Below are 12,003 nucleotides of genomic sequence, written 5' to 3' on the forward strand. Positions count from 1 at the left end.
CAAGAAAGCCGTCTCTTTCTTTTGCTATTAGTGCTTAACGAAAATCGCGAGCCCAAGTCGCGTAATTTTCTAAACTGGTGAGAGGCTGCTTGACCAGGATGAGTTCTGGTCTGTCCGAGGCTGGTGTGTAGAGCATACCACCTAGTTCTGGTTTGCCACCGGCCAGTGGAATTAGCCTAATTGCGATGGGTAAGGATTGGAACTGGCTTGACCTGAGTTCAAACCCTGAAAACTGAATGGGAAAAATTCTGACCCGGATTTGGAATTGAGCCAGATCCATTACCTTGCTTCAACACAATTTGCCCTTGATGGGCTGTATCTTGAGGATACTGATTTGGGTTTGATTTATCAAGCCCATCTGAAGAAGTTTCGGTTTTGATATTCCTGTCAAATTGATCGATTCTAAAAGATGAATTCAATCTAAAATAAATAAATAAATAAAAACTAACTCTTCCACCCGAGTACCAATGTGGTTCTGCAGGAACTTAGCAAAACTTTAGGCAAGAGTCGATGGATTAGCGGAATAACTCAATCACCCAAGATAACAATAAATGCTAAAAATAATTTAGTATACACCAGAAAAATTCTCAAGAAACCTTGGAGGGTTCACAAACAGTCTCACTTAAAACCCAACTTCCTTAGACATTTATCGTCTTGTTGATAGAATTTTTATAGACATACATATCATCGTATAAATAACTAATCACTTTTCTAAACTTAGGCTAGAAAAAGTTGGTAGAGCTTGGAGACTAGTGGAAGCTTGGTCAGAACGAATGCTCTGATACCACGAAGAAAATAGAGGCAAAAGAGAGACAACAAAGATGTCAAAGTATGTCAAGAGAAAGTGTTTTGTATATTGAATGAATTTCTTTATATTTACAGTACCTATCTATAGAAAATTGTACTAGCTGCGTATGGTAATATAATACTACAAATGATGATACAATCTTAATAATAAAGCAATGGAAATCATATCTTAGCATAATTAGGAATGAGAATAGTTCACATATTCTTATTATATGTCTAAATGATATGTGAATTAATGTTACATATTTTTTTCTCATATTCGTATGTTAACAATATTCTCTCTTTTACTTCATTAATTATTTAATATCTCTAAAACTAAACAACTAATTAAAAGTTAGAAAGATATTAAATAACAAATAGTTAGTAATATATATCTCTTTGATGACATAAAGTAATTAAAACATCACTTACAATGCATATATATTAATATCTTAAGTGGAATCATAGGGCTTTGACACAAAGACCGCATTAGTTTTGTTCACAAAGTAATCATAAATAGTTAGTTACAAGTGTATTTTTCTATGAACATTCTCTAAATACACATTTATCATATTTAAAAACAAAAAATCTCTTTAAACTCCATTTAATACCGAAAATAGTCCTACTTAATTAGGTTTAATTAGGTTTTTTTTGTTTATACCTCTTCTTTCCAATTTCAAATTTGAAACTTTTCTTCTTCAAATTTATATTCATCCCGTTGTGTGGCTATTTTCTCTATAGTTTTAATAATATATTTTCATCAAACAAAGCAATATTTGAAATAAAAAAAAAAAAATGTTTTAGTGATTTAGAAAAGTTTGAGTTTAGGTTTATGTAAGAATTAAAGGTTAAATACTAAAACACAAATATGAGATATAGTATAAATGTATTTGGAAATTATTATACCATTTTTTAATAATTTTCATCAATGTTAAAATTATTAAACAAAAAGATCATTTAAAAGTGGAAACAAATCGATGAACTCAGCATCAGAGAGGACACAAAGGCAACCCCATCGACACCCTTTCTTACATTATATTTACTCTGTGTAGATTTAGCGATGAACTCAGCTTCAGGGAGACAAGCCCATTCATTCAGTCATACATTAAAATGGGCATCCTTTTGGGCCAGATTCACAACCACAAATCTAGACCAAACCCAAACAAGCCCGGCCTAAACACATACCCATCGCATGTGTACCGTCCGTGCGTTAGGGTTTTAGGAGGTTTTACTGTCATCTCCCCCATTCTCTTTCACAACCCCTAAAACCCTAACACTTCCCTGTGCAAAATCCTTACAGTTTAGTCAAAATCACCATGAAATGACACAAGACCCGCTTCCTATTTCCATCCAAAACCCTAAATCCTAATTGACCATGAAACTCATCTCCTCAAAACCCCTTTTCTCTGTCTCCTCCTCTTCTCTGTCCCAATTCAGAATTTTCATCTCCCATTTCTCGACCTCGTCTTTTCCTCCGTATCGAAGACACGAGGAGGAGTTACGAAACGTGAGGGTTTCGGTTTGGTGGGATTTCGAGAACTGCAATTTACCTGCTGGCGTTAATGTGTTCAAGGTTACTCACACCATCACTGCAGCCATCAGGGCCCATGGAATTAAGGGCCCTATCACGATCACCGCCTTCGGAGATGTGTTGCAGCTTTCGAGGACTAATCAGGAGGCGCTCTCGGCTACTGGGATTAATATTGCCCATGTTCCTAATGGTATTTGTATGCTTCTTTATGGCATTTCATTTTTTTTTTCTTTTCAAGTTTTAATCTTTGAGTGTTAGAGGAGGGTTTTGGTAACTTGTTAAGTTTAAAGTATGTGAATGGAAATTTTTGGGCTTATCCAATTCGTTTAAATTATGACATGCTTGTTTTTTTGGACGAGTGAGAAGTGGGTGCAAATTTTCAACTGAGTTAGAGAATTGGCATGGTAGATGTTCAGTGAATACACGATTGTAGCTTGTTAAAAGTAATGAAGTCTATTTTGTTGTGTGCAAAATGCGTCAGGTCTTGTGCCTGCAGTGTAGATTGTTGATCGGTCATAGGGGCTTTACTTCTTATTGGATGGTTGATTGAAAAGTGATATTTGAGGTAGCTGTAGCTATGATTTAAAATTTCCATGGAGCTTTTCAAGGAAGGAGCCAGGCTTCCAAGTTGGCAACGTTTGTTTCGTGATTGAAAAGTGATTAAAATTGTCCGGAGTCATCACACCAGATCACCAAACGAAGACGCATTTGAGGTTTTTATTGGATTTTAGTTTCTGGTAACCTGTGATCTCCCTTTTGTAGCTGTTGAGGAATGACTATTGTGAGCTTGTTGGTTAAACAGCGTGAGAATCTATGATAAAAACACCCTTGTGTAATATGCTACTTGATTTCCAGCCAGGGAGAAGAGATGAATGGAAATCAATGGTTGAGCATGATACTACCGTATTTATTATCTCTAAAGTTTCATTATTGCTACATATACGTGTATGCGTGTTAATCTTTGTGTGTACATGATTCTGCCATGCAATATTTGGACATGAGAGTGAGGGGGAAAATAATCAAGTTATATGAGTATGAATTCATATCATATCACCCTATAAAAGAAAATGTATCAGTATCATAACTCACATATTGATTTAAACATTTTCAAATTCATCTTTTTGTTATCAGAAGTGTCAGTGGTAAATTTATAGCTATCTGTTTTTTGCCAATCAATGTCCAGTTGTTAAATTTCTTAGCAATTGATTCCTTGGGTTCCTACCTATTTTACCTTGCAAATTTTTCCTCCAATGCAGCTGGAAAGAATAGTGCTGATAGGTCACTTCTTGTAGATCTAATGTACTGGGTTTCTCAAAATCCTCCACCAGCACATCTTTTTCTAATCTCTGGTGATAGGGACTTTGCTAGTATTTTGCACCGACTGAGGATGAAGAATTATAACATATTGCTTGCAAGTCCAGAAACTGCTCCCAATATTCTCTGCAGTGCTGCTAGTATCATGTGGCATTGGAATTCACTGGTCCGAGGGGAGAACCTTACTGGAAAGCATTTTAATCAACCTCCTGATGGTCCTTATGGTTCCTGGTATGGCCATTATAAGGTGCCCCTTGAAGATCCCTTCTCTGTTGTTGAACAACCAGCAGCAAGAAGTTCACGCACTGATGAGGTTTGTCATCCTACTTCAGATCCTAGGCCTGGTCCAATACCAAGGCCACTTATGAAACAGATTCGTAAGATTTTAAACTCATATCCTAGTGGAATCTCAATGACCGAACTTCGGGCAGAGTTGAATAAGGGTTATGCGGGTATAGATAGAGACCTATATGGATATAAGACGTTCTCCCGCTTTCTTTTGGCGATGCCACATATTTTAAAGTTTCTACCTGGAAGTGATGGCCAGTTTTTCATTCGGGGAATCACTCCAAAAGCCCCTGAACCGTTTGAGTCCAGTCTGGGTACATCTAATGGACATATTGGTAGAAATGGATATCAGGACCTCTCAAAGCCTGTGAAGTTGAATGGTGAGAAAAGCCATAAAGATGAAGCTGCCGATGGTAAGTCAGTTTTGCCTTCATCACCTGAAGTAAATTTGGAAGACCCTTCAGGAAAGATTCAACAGCCCCCTGAATTAAGCAAGAAAGTTGTCCGCATGGAAATGAAGGAGCCTCTTAAAAAAAAGCCACAGCCCACTCCAGCTGAGGAGAAGGTTTCTATGCCAGCTGGTGTACAGGAAACTGAGGGAAATCTGTCTCCTGTGGAGGAACAAGATTTCTCATCCGAAGTGGGATTTTTCAGGAAAATTTGGTGCAGATGGTTTGGTGGTAAAGATGGGGCTTCCGAAATTAAAAGTCAAAACATTCCTGAAAAATGCAGTGATTCAGGAGATATCTCTGAGAAGACAAGTCACAGCTACCCTGAAAAATCTTGTATTAATAGTGATAACTTTGAGAAGATAAAAGTTAACGAGAAGAGCATGAGATCACCAAGTCAGGATGCTTATCCAGTTGGATCCTCTGAAGAGAATAAATCTGCTAGAAGCACTGAACCTCCTGATGACAATTATACCCCACGTACAGGTGTTCTTAAACGAATAATAAACTGGTGTAAATTTCAGAGTAGCAGCCAAGACACTGATACATCGGTTGATCCATCCAATAAAAGACAGATCGCGATACACAGTAACTCTCAAAGGCATGAGGTTTTTATGAAGGATTCTTTCTGGTTTGACTTGGAATCCTTCATGATTCACCTAGAGGATTGGTCATTGTCGCACAGTCTAGGACCAGGTACATGCATTTGCCTAGTGTTCTTCCTTTCTTTGACACTATAGTAATTTTAGCTGTCACAATACAGATAAGTAAGCAGTACCCATTGCATGTATAGTTTGTCTTTCTAAAACAAATTTAAAAACTTTTTGGCCAATAATTTGTTAAGTCATAAAATTGCTAGATTTAGATCGTATTAATGAGTGTAAATTCCGGAAACAAGATTTAGATGTACTTTGGACTGAGGAATGGAGGCATCCATTCATCGTATGTTTTGTTTTCTCTTTTATAATTTTTGCTACTATCATAGTTGTGGCACATGACAATTTAGTTATAAAGGAATCTAATAATTTTAAGGTAACAATTTTTAAAATGATACTATGATTTCAGAGTTTTAGCAGTTGCAATCAAATTTATATTTATATTTTCTTATATTGTTTGTGGTTTGTTCAGGGAACAGTTGGCCCAGTCTGCGAAAGGAAGGCCCTTTAGCTCTTAGAGATCTCAGCGACAGTGATATTCTTAACCTGGTAGATATGTTGATATCAGAGAAGATGGGTGGAAGAAAGCCCATCTGAAATATCACCTTCAACTTATTCGGCCAGTTGTAAAGAGGTCTTCTTTGGGTCATTCTTGTCCTGCAATGGATTGAGATCAATCTTTTCAAGTACCAGTCACAATCCAACCCACCAAATGTATCGGCTTAATGGAGAGAAAAAGATTCAAATTTTTTGTCATGCTGGAATTTCCCCACCTATCAATAATAAGAAACTTTGGACAGATCTAGAAATGACATATTAGCCGACTGTCAGAACCTTGTGAACGATATATTGAGGAGTACCCAGAAGGATATAATATGGGATCCTTCAGGAAATTGTTCCTTGAGCGGTATGGCTATCATCTTGATTTAAAAAAACTCGTTACCAAAAGTTGGCATCCCTGATACAGATAATGCCTGGGGTGAAAATTGAGTCAAGTCATATCTTACCTTCCAACAAGTAGTTGGTCGCTCTGATCAGGAATTCTTTTTGATAACATTCAAAAAGATAATGCCTATCATCCAGTAACTAGCCCAGATAGTGAATCATCTGAGCATCAAAGAAGAATGATGTTCTGACTCTCCATGGGAGGAGCTAGCCCATTTCTAACTTGAGTTTTGATAGAAAGGACGGGCAATCAATGCCAAGGAATTCACGATGGAGGAAACAGAGAGATGATATCCTGATTATGAACCTTCTGTCTCGTATATGAAATTTCAGATTCAGAAGTCTCAACTGGAACACTTCTGAAGGGCGAGGAAAGCCGTATAAAGGAGAAAGATAGCTCGTTATTCAACTCCTGGATCATGGTCACAGCAGTAATGAAAAAAAGAAAAAGACAGGTCAGAGAATGTTGATGGCATGGTTGATTGTTCCACCGGGTGTAAAGCTTTCTAGTTCATCAGAAGTATCGAACAAGAGTGAAACCTCTTTGATGATCTTCGGACGGGAGCAAAGACCTCAAAGAACTATTCTTTTGTTCAGACCCGTTTGACTGTTGAGAATAATAAGGACAAGTTGATGTGGATTTATGCAGCTTGAAGAAATCAGGTTTTTCTTTAAAGGATCCCCATTTGAATTCAGAGCCTTAAGCCAATATATTAGCTAGCTAGTTGCCATTTGTTGAAATATATTGTCTTCTCTATTTGGCTTCATAATGAGAAAAATGGTACTAAAAGAGAATCCTGAAAGTTATCAAAAGTAAACATCGGATTAATTATATCAATCTTTTCATATGTGGATTCTTAAGACTTGGTCAAAGAAATTTCTGTTCATTAAGCATGCGAGAAATTGGATTGATTGGGACTCAAAAGCAATGAACAATCGTGCAATATTATTGTAATTTACACATCATTCTCAACACAAAGAAAGTTGTGTCTTCTTATAATTTTTTCTTTTTGTTAAAGTATTTTAACAAAAATTAAACATAGGTTCAAGAAAAGATAAAGAAAACTTCCCTAAATAATGAATCAAAACCCCAACAGTTGTTGTTTTGATTTACAAATAGGCTAATCTCCTCTCTCACCTCTCTCAATCTCCTTTAAATAATGCTAAGGACATCTATTTATAATGCTGGGTTTTAGAGTGTATTTACAACAATCCTATTTAGATTAAACTTTTAAACCTGAAAAAATTCGTAATTACAAAAATCCATATTTTTTAGGAAAATGTCATCATGCCGCGGCGTGAGTTAACTGTGTCACGACATGCCCACAATCTTCAATTCTATCTATTGTTGTGCTGCGCATGCGCACAATCTTCAATTTTATTTGTTTTTATGTCGCGGCATGGGTAGACTTGTGCCACAGCACACAAGATGCTTTTTTTCTGCATAAACTTTCTGAATTGGATGAAGCCTCTCACATAAAATTGGAGATCTTTTCGTTAGAATCTAATGCTTCAAGAATCATCACCAAACAAGGTCTATAGCTGTAGATATCATTAAAGTACCAAAGCATGTTCAATCTTAAACAATTTTTCCGCTTTCTTCAAAAAGTCATAACTTCCTCATTTTAACTCCGAATCTCGAACACTTGTTTCCGTTGTTACAATTCTATTACCAACATAATTCTTCATCCAAATATTATTTTTAAACATTTGTGACTGAAAACACACAAAACATACTGTTGATCTCATAAAAGATATTTATAAATAATTAAACTAAATTGCAACTTAAACCTAATTTTTCATAATAATACTAATAAACCACTAAGTAAAAGGGCATTTTCAAGCACTTATCTCAATCGGAAAATAGAGTGTTGTGGAGATGTACTAGTAGGGAAACTGATTCTAGATTGCTTGGCAAGAAGACAAATGGGACATTGAGGTGCCGGTTCGAAACACTATACCCAAAAGTTGATGAGAAATAAAAGAGTTTTTACTAAAATTTGTATTACAATAAGTTTTTTATTGAAAGTAATACAATGAGAAAACTCTTTGAGGCTTGTAGAGGAGTCAATAGTTCCCAGTAATATAACCATGAATCATGAGGGCTTACTCAGGCCATAGCTTGTCAATTGAAGGTCTGAAAGGTACATAATGAGAGAGGAATTGTAAGGTGCATTGATTATCTGTGCAAGTTCCGAGACAGAAATTAAGATTAAAACTAAATTCAGGGACCAAAAGGACATTGTTAAGGATTAGCCATTTGTGAGTTGACTGTTCCTATTTGAGTGGCAGGGGCGATATTTTCATTAGGCATGCAAATTGATGGTGTGAATGGGTGGATGTATATGCTTTAGCAAATATTTTTAATATATATCACTGTCCAAGTAATTACAAACATTAGTTAACAGATATTTTATCGTAATATATGATCACTGGCTCTCCAGTAATTATCAAAACATTAGTTGAACCAGAGTTCATCAGACAGAAGGAAGGATGTCCCTACGTAGTGGTTGCACTATTGGTAAAGGAAGCTGATTCAGCATTTGGACAAGCATTTACTGTTCATTGGGGCAGGTAGGACATTGCTCGGAGGTATTTGAGATTACATGATTGATTATAGAATTTCTAGTTTGTTTGAGTCGCAGGACACCCATGAATTTCTAGTAATTGTCCTGATTGTGATTCTGCTATTGCAATAATTACAGTATAGCTTTCCTTCCTTGATTTTGAATTGTTGCCTTGTGAGTTGTGACCAGTTGACTTGCTGACTTGTTGTAAGTGTTTAATGAGTTTAAAAGTGGGAAATAATTGAAGGACAGATCTCGTCCGCTTGTTGTACCATATAAAATGGTAGCCTTCTCATTTTCCAAAAAACCTGGCCACCCTTCTCCGTTTTTGTCTGAACGTCGGAGCTTCCTCGACTAGTGCACGATTCAATGAACACCACAAAATCACACATCCGACAATGGTCTTGAGACCCAACTGTTGGCTTTCTTCTTGCACAGCAAGTTGGAAGAGTCGGTAAGAGAGTTGGTGGCGGTGCTCTTACAAGCATTTTTGTTTGGAATGCCAGAAAATTTACGTTCAACCCATCAAAAATCTGGTGATCCGTTCATCTTTGATGTGCTGAAACTGTCAAAGATTTATCTGCGTCCATCAAGCAATTCTTCACCGAGTCTAGTTCGTCCAGATCGTCGACACCGGTTAATACACGGTGATTGCGAGGTTGTCTGTTTTATCTTGGCGAGATTCTGCCGGAGATTGAAGATCTTGGCTAGCTCAAGTTTCCCATACATTTCTTTGATATTTTCCAAATTTCTTCAGCAATCTCAGTCGGTGGAAGTTCGGCGATTACATCCGGCGAAAGACGTTGTTAATCCAAGACCGACTAGATATTGCAGCATTTCTAGTGTTTGTACAGTTGCGGTTCGGTCTGCGAAGGAACCATTCCGTCAAAAAGCCGTTCTTTTCTTTTGCTATTAGTGCTTACGAAAATCGCGAGCCCAAGTCGCGTAATTTTCTAAACTGGTGAGAGGCTGCTTGACCAGGATGATTTCTGGTCTGTCGAGGCTGGTTGTAGACATACCACCTAGTTCTGGTTTGCCACCGGCCAGTGGAATATCTAATTGCATGGGTAAGGATTGAAACGGGCTTGACCTGAGTTCACCCTGAAAACTGAATGGGAAAATTCTGACCCGATTTGGAATTGAGCCAGATCCATTACCTTGCTTCAACACAATTTGCCCTTGATGGGCTGTATCTTGAGGATACTGATTTGGGTTTGATTTATCAAGCCCATCTGAAGAGTTTCGGTTTTATATTCCTGTCAAATTGATCGATTCTAAAAGATGAATTCAATCTAAAATAAATAAATAAATAAACTAACTCTTCCACCCGATACCAATGTGGTTCTGCAGGAACTTAGCAAAACTTTAGGCAAGAGTCGATGGATTAGCGGAATAACTCAATCACCAAGATAACAATAAATGCTAAAATAATTTAGTATACACCAGAAAATTCTCAAGAAACCTTGAGGTTCACAAACAGTCTCACTTAAAACCCAACTTCCTTAGACATTGCGTCTTTTGATAGAATTTATAGACATACATATCATCGTATAAATAACTATCACTTTCTAAACTTAGGCTAGAAAAGTTGTAGAGCTTAGACTAGTGGAAGCTTGGTCAGAACGAATGCTCTGATACCACGAAGAAATAAGCAAGAGAGACACAAAGATGTCAAAGTATGTCAAGAGAAAGTGTTTTGTATATTGAATGAATTTCTTTATATTTACAGTCCCTATCTATAGAAATTTGTACTAGCTGCGTATGGTATATAATATACAAATATGATACAATCTTAATAATAAAGCATGGAAATCATATCTTACATAATTGGGAATGAGAATAGTTCACATATTCTTATTATATGTCTAAATTATGTGAATTAATGTTACATATTTTTTTCTCATATTCGTATGTTAACAATATTCTCTCTTTTACTTCATTAATATTTAATATCTCTAAAACTAAACAACTAATTAAAAGTTAGAAAGATATTAAATAACAAATAGTTAGTAATATATATCTCTTTGATGACATAAAGTAATTAAAACATCACTTACAATGCATATATTAATATCTTAGTGAATCATGGGCTTTGACACAAAGACCGCATTAGTTTTGTTCACAAAGTAACAAAATAGTTAGTTACAAGTGTATTTTTCTATGAACATTCTCTAAATACACATTTATCATATTTAAAACAAAAAATCTCTTTAAACTCCATTTAATACCGAAAATAGTCCTACTTAATTAGGTTTAATTAGGTTTTTTTTGTTTAACCTCTTCTTTCCAATTTCAAATTTGAAACTTTTCTTCTCAAATTATTTCATCCTTGTGTGGATACTTTCTCTATATTTTTAATAATATTTTCATCAACAAAGCAATATTTGAAGTAAAAAAAAAATGTTTTAGTTATTTAGAAAAGTTTGAGTTAAGGTTTATGTAAGAATTAAAGGTTAAATACTAAACACAAATATGAGATATAGTATAAATGTATTTGGAATTATTATACCATTTTTTAATATTTTCTCAATGTTAAAATATTAAACAAAAAGATCATTTAAAAGTGGAAACAAATCGATGAACTCAGCATCAGAGAGGACACAAAGGCAACCCCATCGACACCCTTTCTTACATTATTTTACTCTGTTAAGATTTAGCGATGAACTCAGCTTAGGGAGACAAGCCCATTCATTCAGTCATACATTAAAATGGGCATCCTTTTGGGCCAGATTCACAACCACAAATCTAGACCAAACCCAAACAAGCCCGGCCAACACATACCCATCGCATGTGTACCGTCGTGCGTTAGGGTTTTAGAGGTTTTACTGTCATCTCCCCATTCTCTTTCACAACCCCTAAAACCCTAACACTTCCCTGTGCAAAATCCTTACAGTTTAGTCAAAATCACCATGAAATGACACAAGACCCCTTCCTATTTCCATCCAAACCCTAAATCCTAATTAACCATGAAACTCATCTCCTCAAAACCCCTTTTCTCTGTCTCCTCCTCTCTCTGTCCCAATTCAGAATTTTCATCTCCCATTTCTCGACCTCGTCTTTTCCTCCGTCTCGACGACACGAGGAGGAGTCGCGAAACGTGAGGGTTTCTGTTTGGTGGGATTTCGAGAACTGCAATTTACCTGCTGGCGTTAATGTGTTCAAGGTTCTCACACCATCACTGCAGCCATCAGGGCCCAGGATTAAGGGCCCTATCACGATCACCGCCTTCGGAGATGTTTGCAGCTTTCGAGGACTAATCAGGAGCGCTCTCGGCTACTGGGATTAATATTGCCCATGTTCCTAATGGTATTTGTATGCTTCTTTATGGCATTTATTTTTGTTTTCTTTTCAGTATTATCTTTGAGTGTAGAGGAGTTTTGGTAACTTGTTAATTTTAATGTATGTGAATGGAAATTTTTGGGCTTATCCAATTCGTTTAAATTATGGCATGCTTGTTTTATTGGACG

General features: G+C 36.3%; 1 pseudogene; it reads left to right on the forward strand.

The window, feature by feature from the left end:
• Positions 1-2,038: 2,038 nt before the first annotated feature.
• Positions 2,039-6,045, forward strand: LOC116122496 (annotated as a pseudogene).
• Positions 6,046-12,003: the final 5,958 nt, after the last annotated feature.

This window comes from Pistacia vera, unplaced genomic scaffold (genome assembly GCF_008641045.1).
Source record: "Pistacia vera cultivar Batoury unplaced genomic scaffold, PisVer_v2 Contig135, whole genome shotgun sequence".
In the NCBI taxonomy this organism is placed as follows: Eukaryota; Viridiplantae; Streptophyta; class Magnoliopsida; order Sapindales; family Anacardiaceae; genus Pistacia; species Pistacia vera.